Source organism: Stegodyphus dumicola, chromosome 12, assembly GCF_044657685.1.
Source record: "Stegodyphus dumicola isolate Sdum_Otavi_A_Nest chromosome 12, ASM4465768v1".
In the NCBI taxonomy this organism is placed as follows: Eukaryota; Metazoa; Arthropoda; class Arachnida; order Araneae; family Eresidae; genus Stegodyphus; species Stegodyphus dumicola.
The window spans coordinates 12515721-12536226 of NC_140779.1; the positions used below are offsets into that span (position 1 = coordinate 12515721).

At 34.6% G+C, this 20506-nt stretch overlaps 1 protein-coding gene across 1 annotated transcript in view; it reads left to right on the forward strand.

Annotated features, from left to right (window-relative positions):
* The window catches only part of LOC118196852 (glycerophosphocholine cholinephosphodiesterase ENPP6-like), a 765277-nt gene that overhangs the window by 98573 nt on the left and 646198 nt on the right, over window positions 1–20506 (forward strand). Inside the window, exon 2 of the mRNA XM_085827482.1 lies at window positions 2646–2747. The gene's annotated coding sequence lies outside the window, so the exon portion shown is untranslated. The remainder of the gene's footprint in view (window positions 1–2645; window positions 2748–20506) is intronic.

Below are 20506 nucleotides of genomic sequence, written 5' to 3' on the forward strand. Positions count from 1 at the left end.
TTATCACACCCCCTGAAATTGGAAGTGTGATCTAAATTACAGTTGGCACACTTTGGGGGCGTGTCCTTGCTCTTACATGGACATTGAAATGAAAAGCGATTGTCGGCACATCTGACACATTTGGGAGGGTGGTTATTTCACCATTTTGTGTATGGTGGAACCCCTGGAACCTGTAGCATTGCATTGGCCACGCTCTTCCTCTGTACTGCTCGACTTTGATTCTTAAGTCTAATAAATATTCCTCATTGAATATTTCTGCTGATTTCTCTCTTTTGGGTAAAGAAATGAGAAAAAGTGGTAGTTTGGTAATTTCTTCATTCCTACGCCGTGTTTTACTGATAAGATGATGTGATTTTTTGCTTCTAGTTCGTCCTTTATTTCTTTTGGGTCGTCATCTCTCAAAAGTCCCCTTACGACAACTTTTAAATCTTTATCTTGGGGTAAGATATAGCAATGGTACTCAATGTTAGCTCCTCTCAGCAGTTTGATCACTAATCTGTATTCTTCAGCGTTTTTGGTGTAAATTTTTATAGAGTTATTTACTGTATGGGGTGTAAATTCGGTATTATTTTCCCTGAAAATGCGTCTGGTTTTACTCCAACTCTTACTGTCTACTTTAATTGTGATGGGTGGAATTTTATTCTTTTTAGTGAAGTTACCTTCAGTGGTTTGTTGATTATCAATAACTGTTGTTCTTTACTGTTAATATCCATTAAATTGTTATCAGTGCCATTGCTAGAATTATTTTCTTCATGCGCAGTACTAGCAGCACGAGAGTCTTTCATGTTTGTCGTGATTTTTTTATTGATTTTTACTTGCACCTTAGTTGCTGCGGTCAGCTCAGGTATGTTAGTCATCTCAGTCATATTATCGATTTTTTGCTTTTTATACAAATTCTTATTATTAATCCTGGTCCTAACTGTTTTGTTCCCTCGGCGTTGGGAATAGAACTCGTCGTCTGAACTTGTGTCTTTGTCTAAGGTTATTTCATCCCCAGAACAATTAACATCTATGTTAATAGGGCTTCTAGATCTTTCGCTGTTGCTACTAAATAGTGCGATCGGTACTTTATCATCCTGTGTGTTATCCTTTATATGAGCACGTGGCTCAGCTAAATTATGTGTTTGCTCTTTTAGGTTATCATTAGCATCAGTGTCTAAGTCCTTGAATTCAGCATCGTATGTACTAAGCATGAGTTGAAAAATTTAAGTTCCTTAAGCTTTCTCGCGTCTAATTCATCTAATTTTTCCTTGCGTTCGTACTCAATAATGAGTTGCCGTGAAAACGCATCTATCCTGTCCATGATCGCGAAAGTCAAGGAACTGTCCAAATCTAGCGCCCAAATAAACGCATGCAAACCTGCGCCCCGGAACCGGGCCCACTCGACAGTGTCCCGGCAGCCAGATGGGCAGGTGGAATCCTACAAGGCCCCTGACTTTCACACTGACAGCGAGAGGCTGGGGGTAACTATGTAGGAAGAAAATCCAAAAAAGAAAAAAAAAATAAACATTTAGAAAATAATCGTAAATATTTTAAAAATGATAGCAATAATAACAGTTAAACAGCAATAAGGCGATGGCAGCGGATAAGCAAAATAAAGCTCTCGGCTTAACACGTGGCTCATAAACACGTGGTCAGATCGGATTCTGTAGCAAGCACAAACTCTTTCACGACGAAACTTCAAGCACCGCTTCCTCCTCTCAAATGAATTACCGAAGGTAACTGTACAACAGGCAACTATCTAATCACCGACCGCCTACGGGACTGAGTCAGTTCAGATAGAATATATGCGTAATCAAAATCACGTCCTTCACGTTTGCTGTCGCAGCTCAGAATGGTTCATAGTGAGTTGGTAAACCGCAACATCAATGTCCTGAGTGGTCCTAAGACTACTGAACCCAGGCGGGTTTTCACCAAGAAACTGATTGAAAAGTTTCCAGTCAGTAATTTTGTGATAATCATTTTCTAAGTTCCTAGTCGTGCCGATACAGCTAAGCTCTAGTGTTAAGGCTGACATCCAAAGGAAGGAAAACCACGTGACCTGTAATAACCAATCAGCATTAGATTGCGCATTTTCCTCGTCTGGTCTTGAGACGTTATTGCCTCAATCCCACGCCAGTTCATCCATCTTGCCATATCTTCATGCTTATCTAAATTGCTTATCACCAATTGCTTACTTTCGCACTACGATGTCAGGATCATCATCATCAGCGTCAAGAACGCACCTTCCGCTTTAAAATGCGGATGAAGAACTTTCACAGGCATCCCTTTGTAAGGGTACAATAAAAATATACTAGTAAAGGCCCTTCTTAGGGCCGAATACTAGTTTCCCAGGCACAAGATACAGATACAGATGAGACGCCTGTGAAAAGTGGGGTAGGATTTGGAAATACGCCGAGTGGACTGGATGCCAGTGACATTCTTACGTGTGATATCTGGTGGAATGGACCAGACCTTCTCCGTGAGGACATTCATTATCCAGAACAACCTCTTGAACCTACCACTGATAATGACTATGTCAAAGAACTAAAATGTTAATCAGACTCTAATTTCGTAATATTAGAAAATAATTCTAGTTTAGCCTCTCTCTTATATCGAACAAATAATTATATGAAAGTAATCAAAATTTGTTGTTTTATTTTTAGGTTCTTCAGATTCATTAGGAATAAGGAAAGGGTTTTAGAGCCTATATCCTTAGAGGAACGGAAAGAGACCGAGTTAACATTGATTCGAGGAAGTGCAGAAAGGTGAGTTTTATTCTGATATTGAGTCACTTAAGAGAGATATCCAAGTACCTCGTAGGAGCAAGCTTAAATCGTTAAATCCATTCATCGATAATGATGGGATCTTACCCGTCGGTAGCAGATTTGCGCAATCTCAGGTAAGTTGTGATTGTAAATATCCAATCATTTTTCCAGCTAAATAGGTTGACTTATTTGATGATGTACTATTATCATCTGAAATATTTGCATCTTGAACCAGAAGCTCTATTGATGTCAGACAAAAGTTTTGGCCCATCAGTGGTAGGAATCTTGCTAGAAGAATAGTACATGAATGCGTGCAATGTTTCAAACACCGACCTGTACCAATAGATCAGACAATGGGTGATCTGCCTGCTGAACGAGTGTCAGTTGAATCAACCTTTAGCAAGTGTGGACTCGATTTTTGCGGTCCGTTTCTTCTAAAAACAAAAAATCAAAGAAAGGGAGTTTTTCAAAAAATTTATGTTGTAGTATTTGTGTGCCTTGCTACAAAAGCAATTCACTTAGAAATTGTCTCAGACTTATCTTCTTAAGCTAAACTGCTACCCTAAAGAGATTTTTCGCTAGGAGAGGGAAAAGCTCAACCATATTTAGCGATAATGCTACAAACTTTCGTGGATCTCGAAATGAATTAAGCTAACTGTTTAAATTAGCCAAGGTACCAGAACAAGATTATCCGACTATTTGTTGTCAGAGGAGATTGAGTGAAAATTTATACCCCCTAGAGCACCACATTTTGGTGGGTTTTGGGAGGCAGGCGTTAAATCGTTCAAAACGCATTTTAAAAAAAATCTGATGTGTACACCACATGACTTCCTTGTATTGGAATATTAAATTATACGCATTTCTTCTTGCATTTCATTTAAACTTTTTGGATTGAATTAAATCTACTTCGCCGACAGCGCATAAACCACAATAGAATAAATGCATTCTTTAAAATTCACTCTAGTATTTGTTTACCATAGCGACACTCTGGCGCTAGATTCACTTAACAGTATTAATAATTATATAACAGTTAACGTATATATTTCGTTCATATTATAACTCATAATGCACAAAATTTATATCATTTAAAGAATAGAATTATCTAATCGTTGCCACATGTTCTATTCAAATACTGTAATAAAGCTAGAATGATGTATAAAAGAAATTAAGCAAACAAAACAAAAAAGAAACAGTTTTTCACAGACGATTGAGTATTTCTCATTTAATTAATTTAGTTCTCACTTCGCGAGAAGGCAAAAATACATAAAAATTCAAAATATCTACATTAAAAATTACGAAGTAAATCTCAAACACTTATTTCCTCGAAAAAATTCGAGAAAGAATTAAGCATGATTTAATTGGCAATAATAAATGAATGCATTATCTTTGTTGTTGGGAAGCTGAGTTTTTCTAGATTGGCAACAAATCCACTAGTCTCCTGTTTCAAATGTATACATCAATGGCCGCCATTAAGAAAAGGCTTAGCGGCAATTAAACAACTTTAAAATTGCTGATAATTCTAAAAATATTGCACACAGATTTACTAAAGGCATAAAATCCTTAACCGGAAGATTAAAAACAACATAATTCAATCATTTTTAAAGGAAAAAATGTACAATTTACAAACATATAAGAGTAAAGAAACTGAGATCACTGAGCCGGGTAACAGAGTGGATATATATATAAATATATTTATATACGTTTGGTGCGGCCGATTGCAACCAAAATACGAGGTGCACATCTACATGTTATAGCAGTCCTATATACAAAATTTCAACGTTCTGAGGCTACTCGTTTTTGAGTTATGCGAGATACATACGTACATACGTTCGTACAGACGCCACGAAAAATTCTCTTCAGAATTAATTTTAAAGCAGTTTTATAATTTTTTTGGAGGAAAAGAGTCTTTTATTCTGTCCTTACGTACAGATATCACGCAAAAACATCGTTAAATTGCATTCGATAGCGGTCAAAATGGATATTTTCGTTGAAATATGCTGCCTGAAACTTTTCGCGATTACAATAGTTCCTTTTTACTTCGTACAAGGAAGTAAAAACGGTTGGGAATTCAAAATTAACTATTGAAGAATTTTTAACTTTAGTAACACAAATAGAGGGAATATTTAACTCCAGACCAATTTCTGCTCTCTCTTCATATGCAAGGGATTTCAATGCGTTAACTCCTGGACATATTTTAATTGGCCGTTCTATAACTACCCTTGTAGAACTAGAAATTATAAATAAGTCTGACAGCAGATTGTCCAGATGGGAAAGAGTCACCAAATGACTCAAAATATTTGGAAAAGATGGCAACGGGATTATTTATCGCAACTTCATGAGCGAACGAAATGCAGTTTAAAAAAGATAACGTTAATTCCGGAACTATGGTGCTCGCGAAGGAAGACAATTTGCCTATTTGTCACTGGATTTTAGGTCGAGTTGAAAAAGTTATACCCGGATAGGATAAAAGAGTTAGAGCAGTTAGTGTACGCACGGCAATGTGTCTCTTTAAAAGGCCTGTCACAAAATTAAGTATTTTGCCCATACCAGATAACTATCAAATATAAAATGTTTATATTATGGATGGACATTATTCATTTAGTGCAAGTATAATATTTGTATGTGTGACATTTTATTTTTTATTATATGCTATTGAATTTAATTGTAATTGAAATAATTAGTGTTAAACTGCATGCATTTGTGTATTTCATATGTCTAAATTTGAATTTTATTGTAAATTTCATGGCATTATTTAAACATGTTTCAATGGGGGACGGAATGTTCGGTTTAATATAGCGCCCTCCAAGGATCAGCGCCCTCTTGTGAGAGGAGCCAAATTTAGTTTAGTTGGTTATTGAAGAATGTACTCAGCGGACCTATGGTGTGTTCGCTCGTTCCACTTTGTCTGTGCTAATAGAGCACTTAACTTGTAACTTTCTACATTATGTAAATATTTAAATATTTGTGTGGCCTAACTTATTTATATTTTGGAACTAGCGCCGTTACCTTTCGTAACTCATTGCACGCATTTATTACAACAAAAGGTGCGAAGGAAAGGGGCAATTTCGTATTTCAAAGGAGAGTAAAAAGGAACTTCGTATATTTTATACGAGTTCGAAAGAAGAAAAGATGGGACCAAATATAATAAAAAATAAATGGCCCAAAAGTAATGGAGAGAAAAAAAAATTAATAATTTAAAAAAAAAATCGCCTATAGAAAGAAAAGGAAAGGAAGTAAAATAATTAAAAAAAAAAAAAAAAAAACAACGATTGTGTCCATGAGTGTAGTCAAAAAGGGGAGGAAGTTGTTATCATTTGCATTAAATAGAGTCTTCCAGGTGTGTGTTTTGTAAAGCTGAATAGATGTGAAGATGGGGGAAAATTAATTTTAAAAATATATGTATTGGGGGATATAATAAATATAAATATAGTATATACTGCTGTGTGCTGACTGTCAGCACATAGCAGTATAAGTCTAGTTTAGAAGCTAACTTTTGCTATCGCAGGGAAACTAAAATTAAAAAAATTTGTAATTATTTTTTTTTTAACATGGGAAAGAATATGTTAGCCTGTACATTGAGACACAGTAATAAAAGACACATAAGATCAAAATACATATAATATCAGGCATAATTATATATTAACTAAAAAAACTTCATTTATTGTGGTTTCCAACATATTTATTAGTATGTTACATTCATAGGCTGCGTGTATTTTTCTCACTGTAAAGTCAGCACCAGCAATGAATCCAGATTTTAATTATTATTATATTCCAGAAAGACCTTAATTTGGCAAATACATGATAAGGCAATACAAAAAAAAAAAAAAAAAAAAAGTGTAAGATAAAAACACACCAGCATCAATTCTCAAGTTCCATGATGTTGAACTGCGGTGCTTAACCACCAGGGTGCCTGGGCGCCATAGCCCTACCCCTCATCGAATAACATGATAAAAGTTTCAAATTATGAGAAATATAACTGAATGTGCTAAATAATTAAATGAGCAAGAGTTTAAATTCATAATTGCTAATAGTTAAATACATATTTTTTTACTTAAGTACCTAATTACTAATCCATACATAATTAACTATTTTTTTAACAACTATTTCACAGAAGAATACATGTACACACAAGAGAAACAAAATGCGAAGTGCGACGCTTTAGTGCCACTAATAAAAACAAAAAGCAATCAGGAGGAAAAAAGAACAATATACAATAAAGAATCTGAGCAACAATTTGCATAACACATATACAAAATTACACATTACTAACATTTAGGATCGCCCTTGGGCGTTTACTGAAATTGGGGTCCCTAGTATCATAACAATTTCTCAAGTTCCATGTGTTACTCACTCAACAACGAGGACAAAAAAAAAAAAAAAAAAAAAAAAAAATTAGAATTACTTGCTTACACAGCTTGCTCACAGAATAAGCTTGTACTGAATTCATTTAATTAAATATAAAATGTATTTAAAATTATGAATTAAATCTTAAAATTATATACTATTATTTAAATGTTAATTTTACCCCCAAACCTTTCTATACATTATTTACGTCTTATTTTTAAACTTAGCATGTGCTATTGTCAAGACTAATTTAGAGAATAAAATGTTATTGACTTGGAGGATTTTAAACTATTTGTTGTTCCAACATGTGGTGCGACTACATTTCAACTTGGCAGGAAATTTTGATTGGTTTGCTCTGGTGACGTCATTCTGACGTATTTAAACTCCGCCTCTCATGTGGCTTACAATCAAAACTTATCATACGCCATGTTTGGTCATGACCAAAGAAGGATTCTTCTCTTGCTTTATCAAAATACATATCTGCTTAAATTGCGCCGGTTCTTCTTAGTTTTGGGGATATTTCATAATTTTAGTCGGAGCCCTAATTAAATAAGAAGGCTCCGGCACTTCTTTTATGTAACTGAACAATAATTTTAGTAGAAATTTGATCTTGAAAACTTTAGTAATAAAATTATATTAAAAATTGTTTATTAAATTCTAATTTATCTCTTTGAATTTTATTAAATTTTAATTATTTAATTACTTTAACCATTCATTATTTAATACTTTTTTAATTGTTAATGATTTTATTAGTCATCTTATTCTTTTATTTCCGGTACTTCTAATTTGTGAAATTGAACCCTGCCTATAGCGGACACCTTTGTTTTTCTAATATGCTTCCTTATGAATTATGACAGCCATATACTGGTAAAAGGTCGTAGACCATTTACCAAAGCGAAGATCCGAGATGGTTATGTCGTAAATAGGAGATTCGTAAGGAAGGTTATATTGTAAGAATTTCGTTTGGTACGAAATCTTCAGTTTTCATAAAGGAAATTGGATAAAATGAAGATCTTTTTTTCCCATGAGAGAAAAGTCCTACAATTACTTCAACTGTTTTATTTTGTTAATAAAGATAAAATATCGCCTGACATGTGTATGCACTAACATATTTTACATTATTTATTTTACATTATATAACATTATTTATTGAAATAAATGGTGACAAAATACAAAATTTAAAATTGTAGTTTAAATTTTTAAAAATAAGCTCTTTTGATTATGGTAAAGCTCTCGAGAGCTATCTGCACACTGAGAAAGGATGCTTTCGTGGAGAACTTTCTAAGGAAAACTGGCTCGTATACACGTTACAAATGAGGAAAAACACGAAAACACCTATGCAGCCAGCCGGCTCGCAGGATTAAAAAAAATTTTTTTTTCCCATGGTTAGAATAAAAATTAATTTGTTATTCATTATCATTTGCGACCTGGTGTAAAAATATGTTGTGAAATCCATTTAGAGCAAGACCTACAAAGAAATAAATGCGGAAAATTTTAAATTCTCAGACAGGGATTATCTGATTATAATCAGTACGATTTGTTCTAAGTGAATCCGTATTATGTAATGTTATCAGGTGGTTAAAAGTATAAAGCACTGGTAATTAATTCTCCTTTGATTTGTAGTAGCTGAATGAAATGATCATAAGGTAATTTCACGACAAGGAAGGACTTAAAAGTCTATCGTGCCTGAAATCTACTTGAATGTTTAGTCATAAGGATACGAGATCTCAAAGTATATGTTAGAATGTATCCATGTTCAAAAGTGGATTGGGGTAATTATTAAACCCCTATACATTTTGTGTTAATTAAATAATGCGGCACAAATAGTACAAATGATTAGGTGAAGGTTTTTTGAGTCTTTTGCTATAGCTGATCCATTAGCATGCTAATATAATCTAACTTCATATTTATTTTTACCCTACGTATCAATGATTTCTTATTATATGCAGATATTAAATTTTGGTTATTACTCATATTGTAATTCAATATGAAAAATAAATTTCTGATTTAAATTGAAAACGATTAGTTCAATGTTAACAGATTCAAGTGATGTCATAAAAGTTTATAAGTTGATAAAATTAAGAATATTCTGTTTACTTTTTTTAATGAAACTTTAATGTTTCTCATCTGGAAAAAAATCCAAATCGCTTTACGTAAGAATCATTAAAGGAATCTTCATCAATAACAATGCGTTAATTAATGGAAACTATACTTGTTTGTATATCAATAATATTTTCCTTTGAAATCTGTGTTCAAAGGAAAGATTCTGTGTGTGCGCATTAGAATAAATAATCTCAAGTTGTGAGATTTATAATGTCGTAATATTCTGAAAAGTCATGCAAGTTTCATAAGAAGTTAAAACCAGTATAATGTGCATATGTTACCGTGAAAGACCGAAATTGGAGAATGTCGACTTTCACCGGAGAATGTCAACATTCACCAAATACGTCGGTGAAAGATCGAATATTTCTTTACATTCTTGTACATTCGGACCCTCACCGGTGTATGTCGACAATCACAGATATGCTCTGGTGTAGGTAGAAAAGAGAGGAGTATATGTACACTCTGCCATTCCAAAAGGAAGTGTTCCACAAATAAATGCAGTTGCAAGGGCCTCTTGTGCAATTCAAAGTGTCATAATAGTTTAAGTTGTTGCAATAAATAAGATTTGAATCACATAATTTGGTAAGTTTATAACTTCTATTATTTTCCTTTCTCATTTTGAATGTACTGTATGTTTTAAGTTCTTATGTTCTTAAGTTCTTATTCTGAGTCTCAAGTGCGTTTTCTCGTGAATGAATTACGGAGAAGGAAATATAATATTCTGATATGTTCAACATTCACCATTAGTACATGGTGAATGTCGACATTCACCGGTGTAAGTCGGAAATAAGAGTATTTGGAAAATATTTCGGACATACACCAAGCGACTATGTGAATGTTGACATTCACCAGTGAAAGTCGACATTCCCCAGATTTCCGTGTTTCACCGTAACACATACATACATAAAAGCAAGAACTATGCATACATAAATTCTAGTTTTACTGTGTGGAGAAAAACTCAAAAGCATTATCAAAGCAGCCCTATCAACAGTTTCATCACAAAACAACTGCATTGCAGAGCATGTTTCCAAAGTATCTCAATTTTTTTTAAAGTACATACTGATTCTACTGAAAATGTATTGTTTACAAGATAAATAGCTCTCAGATGCTTCGCCACTTCGTAAAATTTTTAAAGATTTTATTTTATTTCTGTTATTGGTTTTCATATATCTGACAGGCTGCATACTAGCCCAACAATTTATTTACTGTATGAAATTTATTAATCAATTTTCTTAGAATAGTTTAAGTTTTCACTATTCATAAATTGTGATTGTAATCACCCGCAATTCAAAAATGCTCAGTAACAAAATACAGTAGCATTTTCAAAACCACTGAGATTTACACTTATATGAATTTAATAATTTTAAAGCACTAACTATACTTTTGTGGCATTTTTAATCATTTATTTAGAGAAATATCAGCACACTCTGGTTTGTCAGCAGATACTGAATTATGATTTTCCTTTGTAATAATCAAGTGCTATTGTTATTCGTATTATGTTACTATGTTCTCTGTCATATATTTTACTGCATATTTCATGCTGAAACCTTTAGTTCTTTTGCACATATTGTTGTGATATGTCCTAATAAACACATTATATGTTGATGTTATGTAAAATTATGTTGCTAACTTTGTATATGTTAAGAATCTATGATAATTATTTAGGAAGATCAAATTAGATTCAACATTTCAAACTTAACAATTTTTATTTCATCTTCACCTCCAAACTACACACGTGCACAATCGCGCGTGTTCGACGACTGCTCTTTCCTTGAGAATCTTGGGATAGAATTTTGTGGTCTGTAATCATGTGCTGCCATCTCTCGGCTGTTCTGGGGTTAAATTGGTAGGATATTTTTTTAGACTTTTTCAAATAAGATAAACCACAACAAAAGTATCCCCCAGTGAACAAGCGAAGTGAGAGAACGACAGTATTTACACATACATAGCATAAACAAGAGGGAATTGGAATTCTGGGTTGTCAGTTGCTGAAATCACTTACATATATGAAATTAAATAAAAGTAGAAAACAAAATAAAGTAATACAGGTTAAATCTAATTGACATGAATAAATGAAAATAAAGGTTTTTCAGTTCTGAAATTTGTAGAGAATAATTGTGATATGATGAACATTGAAAATCGAATAACTCAAGAGTAATTATGAGCAAGTTAACCAATTTCTGTGATGAGTCTCTTGCTAAATTTCACAATTCGTCCAGATTTTGTGGTTTTGGAATTGTTGACAGAGTTTCCAGTAGTATTTCCTGGGACTTTAGGTTCATGCTCATGAGGAATTTGTTGTATTTCATCATTATATATAAATGCAGGTTTCACTCTGTCTAGGGAAACATTGCTTTGCCTGCCATTTATGGATATTTTTATAACTTTGTCGCTTCGACTTATGACTTTGTGGGGACCTGTATATGGTTGAGTGAGCGGTGGTGTTATTTTGTCCACACGAAGGAAAACATGTGTACACTTTTGCAATTCTGGATGCACAAAGATTCTTGTTTGGTGATTTTGGTTGGGAAATGGCTTTAACTGCTGCATTTGTGCCTGGAGTTTCTGCACATACTCATAAGATGGAGTTGTATTTTGGGCACTTTGGGAAAATAAATCTGCTGGAAGTCTTAGTGAAGTTCCATACACAAGATCAGCACTTGATGCTTGTATGTCTGTTTTAACAGCAGCTCGAATGCCAAGGAGAACTGTTGGTAACGATTCAGTCCATCTTGGGTTTTTATGGGCTTTTAAAGAATTTTTCAAGACTCTGTGAAAACGTTCTACTAAGCCATTTGCTTGGGGATGAAAGGCTGTAGTACGAATTCTTGTTGTTCCCATAATTTGTGTGAGCTCACTGAACAGAGATGATTCAAACTGGCGACCCTGATCTGTGGTGATGGTAGATGGGCATCCGAAGCGGGATATCCATCCTTCGAACAAGGCTCTGCATGCTGTTGCTGCTGTCATATCAGCGATGGGTATCACTTCAGGCCATCTGGTGAACCTGTCGATGATGGTGAGGCAGTACATTTTGCCTTCTGAAGGAGGCAAGTGTCCGATTAAATCCACATGCAGATGAGAAAACCGTGCGTCTTGTGAAGCAAATGTACACAGAGGTGTTTTTGTGTGTTTGTGAACTTTGGATCGCTGGCATGCATCACAACTTTTTACCCAGTCTTTAATATTCTTTTTCATATTGGGCCAAACATAGCGAGCAGAAATTAATTTGCAAGATCCTGTTGTTCCTGGATGCGAGAGGTTGTGAAAATGGTCAAACACTATTTTACGAAAAGATGCTGGCACAATAGGTCTTGGAATTCCGGTTGATACATCACAGATGAGTTCTGTTGCTGACACTGGGCTGGGCATGGACTTTATTTCTAGTGAATGATTGCTGTTTTGCAGATTTTGTAAATCATCAGCTTTCTGAGCATGACTAAAGGCTTCAAAATCAAGAAATGAGGAATTTGAGATGTTGTTTATCTCAATTCTGGATAATGCATCTGCAACGCTATTTGGTATGACGAATGTCAGTGCTAAATTGAGAAATGAAATCAAGTTGACGCCATTGGCGCGGACTGCACTTCTCTGGATTTTGCTTAAAGGCGTAAATAAGAGGCTTTTGATCAGTGAAAATGATAAAGTTCCGACCTTCGAGCATGTTCCGGAATCTCTTCACCGCAGTGTAAATGGCCAATAGTTCTCGATCATAGGTGGAGAATTTTTGTTGACTGTTGGTGAGCTTAACAGAGAAGAATGCAATCGGTTCCCAGTTGGTTGTGTTGAGTTGCATCAAGGAACCACCAACTGCCAGGTCACTGGCATCAACCCAAACACTAAGTTTGGCTCCTGGAATTGGGTGACGAAGAAGAGTTGCGGTAGCTAGTGCATTTTTGGCATTTGTAAATGCCTGTTCGCTAGCCTCAGACCATTGAAGTGTTTCCCTGAGGTCGTTTCGTTTAGGTTTTCTGCTCTTTTTATTATTTTTGATACCTTCTAAAAATTTATTTAAGGGTGCTAATATGTGTGCTGCTCTAGGAACGAAACGTCTATAGAAATTGAATAGACCTAAGAAGCGTCTTAATTGAGTTAGGGTAGTAGGTTCAAAATACAGTCTACTCTATCTTTCAGAGGTTCTGTTCCTTCTTCAGATACTTTGACACCTAAGAAATTTATTGAGGAAACACCAAAAACACACTTAGAAGGTTTAAGGCTAAGGCCATAATTTTGCAATCTTTCAAAAAGTATTCTTAGATGCGAGATATGCTCTTCCTCAGATTTAGATGCTACTAATATATCGTCTACGAATGCATAAACAAATTTTAAATCTCGAGTAACTTCATCGATGAATCTTTGGAATGTGGCTGCAGCGTTACATAGGCCAAATTGCATGCGACAGCTTTCAAATAAGCCGAAGGGGGTGATTATAGCACTTTTGTGGATATCATCAGGATGTATAGGGATTTGATGATAGGCTTTAATTAAATCAATGTGCGAGAAAATTTTGCAGCCATGTAGTTCAGAAGTAAAATCTAAGATATTAGGAGTGTTATAATTATTTTTTATTGTTTGTGCATTAAGGGCTCTGTAATCTCCTACAGGACGCCATTCCGTGCTGTCCTTTTTAGGGACCATATGCAAAGGTGATGCGTAGTTACTTTTTGAAGGACGAATGTGGCCTAATTCTATCATATTTTGGAATTCTTCTTTGGCGATTCGCAGGCGGTCTGGAGAAGACGTCGTGCTTTAGCAGTGACGGGAGGTCCTGTGGTTTGGATGTGATGCACTACTGTGTTCTTAATTTCTTGGTCAGCACGGGGTGGTTTTGTGATTTCTGGAAATTCTAATAATAATTTATGGTATATACTGTCGCCAGATACTGTCTTTATTGAATGTATTGCACTAACTCGTAAACTGCATTTAGAGCCAAGATTAATGTTGCCGTCGATTAATCTTTTGTGTGGAGGTTAGGCATCGAGTTGAAATTATACAAAAAATCTGCACCAATAATAGGGGTTGAAACACTGCCGACAAGAAAGGTCCATCTGAATATGCGTCTTAAACCTAAGTCTAAGGAGAGATTTTGGCTAGTGTAGACGGAAATTGGTGTAGTGTTTGCTGCTGAAAGGGTCATTTGGATGCGATTTCGCCTTTGCAATGCTGTTGCTGGAATTATAGATACGTCAGAACCCGTGTCTATGAGGAAGTGGACATTTGTGCGCGCATCTCTAACAAAAAGGCGACGAGAATTGGAGGGCAAGGCTGTAGTCGCCGCTATGCCTCGCCTGGGCCGTTTTTTTTGAAAATTTACAGGGCGGGGTACACTTTATAGCTCTCTCACCAAATTTAAGGTGGTACCAACAGGTATCAAATTTTTTTTTTTATTTTGAGAGGGGCTGCGTTCTCTTTGGCCGCGATATTTATTCTGACTACGAGTGCGGCGACGATCACGCGAGATATTATCGATTCTTACGTGCAATTTTTTTATCTCTGCGAGTAACGTTCTTCAATGGAGTCTGAGGTATTAGCAGAACAAATATTTGTGGCACTTACCGCTACAGGAGATGGTGATACATCGATGACACGATCCGCAACTTCCGCAGCTTTATCCAAGGTTAAAGGCGTGATTGCTGCGAGTATCGACTGTACGAAACTCGGGCTTTAGTTCGAGCATTAGTTCATCGGAAACGCTGTATGACTCAGCGCGTCGTCGCATTATGCGTAAGAGTTTACTTGGCCGGCGATCTCCCAACTGTTCGCCGCCCAGGAGTTTTATTTCTTGATGCGTCGATTCTTGATGCGATGATTCGATTGATTAGCTCAGTTTTAATGTGATTGTAAGGATCCGTGGAGTTGGGGGCTTTGATCACATCTCTCACAATTGATGCGGCTTCGGCGCGCAAGTGCGAAACAATGTAATTATACTTCGTGCGAGACTCCGATATCGCTTTCGGTGTTCCCAATTCAAATGTTGCTTCGCACATAGTGAACCATAGTGCAGGATCGGTGAAGTTGTACACAGGTATCTTTACTGCTCCGATTATTGCTGTTCCTTCAGTCATTTTCAGTCACGTGGCTAAGTCCCAAGTAATACGTAAAAAAAAGAGAATTTTTTTTTTCCCGTGCAAATATTAGTTTAAAACAATAACGCTTGGTTGCTGCAAGGCCGGGTCACTATTAATCTATGATAATTATTTAGGAAGATCAAATTAGATTCAACATTTCAAACTTAACAATTTTTATTTCATCTTCACCTCCAAACTACACACGTGCACAATCGCGCGCGTTCGACGACTGCTCTTTCCTTGAGAATCTTGGGATAGAATTTTGTGGTCTGTAATCATGTGCTGCCATCTCTCGGCTGTTCTGGGGTTAAATTGGTAGGATATTTTTTTAGACTTTTTCAAATAAGATAAACCACAACATATATATACCATCAACTGGAGAGCTTTACACTAATAAATTAGTAGTGGTATACTGCGATAGAATATGCAGATCAAAAACTAATTAATAAATTAATTGTGTAACTAGTAAGGATGAAGTAGTGACAAGATTAAGAGCATTATATTTTACATGCTGTTTTTAATTCATCTTAGTATATTTTAATTTCTAAAATATTTAGAGATTATTTTATATACAACAACCTTATTTTGGCACTGATTTTAAATAGATACTGGTCTCTTTAGCATAATTTTTTCCTCTTGAAGAAGAGGGACCTGTGTCCAGTTGCTCTAAAACACTGACAGTTTTATTTAAAATCTATACTGAAATAAAGTTGCCTAATTTTAAGTTATAAATTGGCATATTTTTCTTCCTATTTGACAGTTACTAATACTAGTGTTCCAGCTAAATTGTATAATAATGCAAGAAATTTATTCTCAGAGACAAATCATCATCAGACATTTTCCATAACATGAACGTATCTGGCCTATGTCTAATGTAAAAAAAAAAAAAAAAAAAAAAAAGTAACATATTTACTGATAATTAATACAATGTGTACAGCTCATTAAAATTTTAAGACATTGATTAAATTTCTGTATTTCATTTAAGTAGTTTTAAAATACATATAATAAATTTTAAGCCTCATTGATATATAATAAAATATGTGTATCATTATGATGCTAAATTTACGATTAAAGGCCGTGCTAAAAATGCCCCATAGAAACCAGTAAAACTTTTTATGGGTACCCATAAGATTTTATGGGTTTTTATTGACTTTTACTGGTTTCTGTTAGTCTCTGTGGGTTTTTTTTACTGGTTTCAAAATGACCCATAGAAACCAGTAAAACTTTCTACTGGTACCTATAGAATTTTTGATGGTCTCTACTGACTTTTACTGGTTTCTATTGATCTCTGTGGGTTTTTCTTACTGGTATCAATTGACACCCATACAACCAACATTTCAATGGCAGAACTTTGTACTGGTTTGTATAGGTTTATATTGACTTTCGGTTTTCTTACTGGTATCAATATAATAATAAATCTTCTGTTGGTTTATATGGGTTTATGCTATATTTTTATCTGACGTTAATAGACTTCTTGTAAACAATAAAATTAACAGAATGAAAATATGATCTCTTTAAGACCATCAGAGTAACCTGGGAACGCAGGTGGTCGTTTTAGAGAGGGTTTTTACTAAATACGCTTATTTATTTGATTTAAAATTTTTTTTCGGAAACAATAACAGTAATTATATACACCACACACAACGAGGTCTCTCTAAGGCGACCAACCGCAAATAAAAATTCATCTTTGCAAGTGGTCGCCTTAGAGAGGTGATGCTCAATACCAATATATACTCCAGTTGCCAGTTCTTTAATAAAAATTTAACAATTTGTGATATCTTAGTCATACATATGCATTAAGAAATTCATTTGTGTAATATAAGAATACTCTAATTCTTTTTTTTTAATGAAACACTGAATTACATGCATAAATAATTTTAATTAGGTAGCAGTACTTTATATGTTTTTATTATTTACAAAATGTTTACTTCATATTTCAGGTAGTTGAAAGGAGAAATTTTTACTTTAGTACTATACTTTTGAAACCCTGTATATATATATTTTCGTTTCACTTTTATATTAATGTAAATACATGTGCTCAGACCTTTGGATGTTTACGGCTCTAAACTTTCATTACCAATTAACATGAGACAGTATTAATACCCTAAACATTTTTAAGAAAAAATTACTATAATAATTGCTTTGAATTCAGTCCTCTCGAGCAGAAGTGCAGGAATTAATTAATTAAGTATTTCCATTTTCCTTACCTAATGTGTGTATAGCTTATTTTTATAACTTCTTCTATAAAAAGAGATATGAATTAAAAATAATATTTTATCGGATTATGCATAAAATATAAATGCCCATAGTGCATTTTAAAACAAACGAGATTTCTAATAAATTATCCAGTTATGACCCTGAAGTCAGCGATATACAAGTGTAGCAAATATAGTGTAAATATTGTGAACCTTTCTTTACAGTTGCTCTGTATTTTTAAAGTACCAACTATTTTTTTAAAAATTTGTTTAACTTTTTTATTTTATTTATTTATTTGTTTGTTTTTTCAGTAACAGTACATTTTAGTTTCAATAACATATATATATTTAATGCTTTATATTTATGCTATTTAATGCTCATTTATATTTAAGGCTTCTAGAAACGCAAAGAAATGTTTAAAATTTACTTCAGCTTGTATGCAATTAGTGGTGTTCATAATAGGCGTTATAACCTTACTTATCTAAAAATTGCTAGCGTACTTTACTTTCGCAGTTCATAAGCAGAAATAAAAATTTCCAATAACGTGGAATTTAGTGAACAAAACTTTTCTGCGTTCTACGTCAGGATCCATATCAAATCCAAAACTAACAATACTCGCTTAAGCGGGAAAACTTCAGATGCTCAGGGTCGTAACTCGCGAACTGCTTGTTTGGCGCCAAAATATTACAGTGACACCTAGCGGCGGAAATGAAAATAATCTACGGATACGCGGCAGTGGAAACGCTTGTACGGATGCCGTAGGCGTGTCTTCAATTGGCGCAACGCGTTCGTACGCAGTAGTGGAAACGAGGCTTGACATTCTCGGCAATAATTGCTCAGTTCAGTTCAGTTTAGTGATGGTGAAGATGAATTAGAATTCGATGATGTGGCTGACGATATAACGGAAGGCGAAGGTGACGAGGTTTTCACATTATCCAATAATGAAAATTTTTAAGTTCATAAGGTCATTTCTTTTAAGTAAACAACATTTAGGTACAAAAAATTATGAACCTTTTTAATGCTCATTTCTTATTTTTAAATCTATCATTTTTTATACCCGGCCTAAATGCGCATCCGTAAATTTCGATCTTAGTTTTTGTACAGAAATTGCGCATTATACGCCAGAATATACGGTATATCTATTTAGGATATATATCGAGCGATACTGCGATATTGGAGTGTTATTCTAGATCTCTACTGCCTAACCAGTACTTTTTAGACGAATCACAGGATACCTTACGAAGCCATAGAATAAATGCTACATGAAAAGTGTCCCTCGTAGGAGGTCTTGGATGATGAGAAAAAGACAAGAAGTGTTTTGCCTCTGTAGCAGCTACAGCCATCACGTGTCTGGTGCCATCTATAGCCCTAGGCGGAAATCTAGGTAGGTGGCTTTGGAAGATGAGTGTTCGCAACTCGAGAGTAGCTTCAAATTCTAGGTACAGTGTCCAATCGAGAAGAAAAGAGATTATACGCGAGAAAAGAGATTATACCCTCTGACCGACAAGGCCGTATATATATATATATGGCTTAGAATATTTTGTGTGATGTCTGTAGGAATGTGCATCTTGAAATATGCATAAGACGTTAAGGCAATATATTAAGAGAACATAATCCAGATATAAAGTACGATGGGCATTTAGGAATTAAAATCAAGAAAATACCTCCCTCTCACAGCAGTTTTCGAAGCTTTTAGCTTGCTTAGTTAAATCCTGGGCCGATCAGAAGGTTACGAATTTACATTATGTCGGCTGTAGAGGGAGGGGTAAAACCTCGGCCGATGCTATTCGCACCAGCGGTGCGATTAGCCGCTTGAGCTATTCGCACCAACAATAACCACGCATGTGCATTGAGTTGTCGGATCCGTCATTTGAACCCAATCGAAAGAAACGGATGTACTACGTACGCGAAAGAAACTACGTACGCGAACTGCCTATTAAGTGATGTAGTGAATCTTTTTTTTTAAGGCAGGTAGTTTATCATTACCTTGGCGTTTTTGTCATTTTTTAAGCATTGGTGACTTTCAAATTATTAGAAAGGAAAATGGGTTCCTTTTCTTACACAGTACAAAGTCCGTAATCCGGACGTATATTATCCGGAATGATCTATAATCCGGACCTCAAAGCCACAAACTTACGCATGCGCGTAAAGCCAGTAAAGCGTTTACCCATGTGCGCTTCCGATAGTGAAGAAAGTAACACAGAATGTTATTGAAAAGGAAAAAATTTCGATTGACAAGTTAGTGGTATTCTCGACACAGCAATTACAGGACTTGAACAGTGGAACTTTGTAACTGAACAAGAAATTATGTCTGTTTATAGAATTAGAGAGAAAGTATTAGCATAAAAAACGAAGCAACTTAAACAACTTACATTGAAAAAAATATTTACTAAAATAAACAAATAAATATTAAGCTGCTTTTTTTTTTTTTTTTTTTTTGTAAATTTTGATATTTTTTCTTTAGATCATAATTGCTGTTCATTTTATAAATTACGGTTTCATATTATTAACTGTATAATTTCTGCATGCCATCTTACCAGATTTAAATTGATGATCTATAATCTGGAAAATCCCCTAATCCGGAATCGCCGAAGTCCCGATGAGTCCGGATTATGGACTTTGTACTGTATATATAAAAAGAAGGAACACATTTCCTTTTATTAAAGTATATATAAAAAAGGACAGATTTTTATGTTCGCAGTGTTTATCGTTTTCCTGAACGGTTGGAATAGTTTAAATGACTGGTTTGGGGAGGGGACAAAATCTTGTTTATATTTTTTGTACTTCTTAGAATACATTTATTTATGTGTCTTCAAATCTTTATCTTCAAAGATGTGTTTTGCACAATCAAGACTTTAATTCATCTCTCTTTGAAAATTTTCGTCTGAGAAAAGATAACAAAAATTAGACACAGGATTTCTGTGTAGAAAATTTAGACAGGAAATAAGTTAAAAGCGATTAAATCTATTAATCATATAATGCTGGTTATTTACAATTTTGTATGCCTGTTTATTTATTTTTTTTATGGAAATACTTGGCATTTGCAGG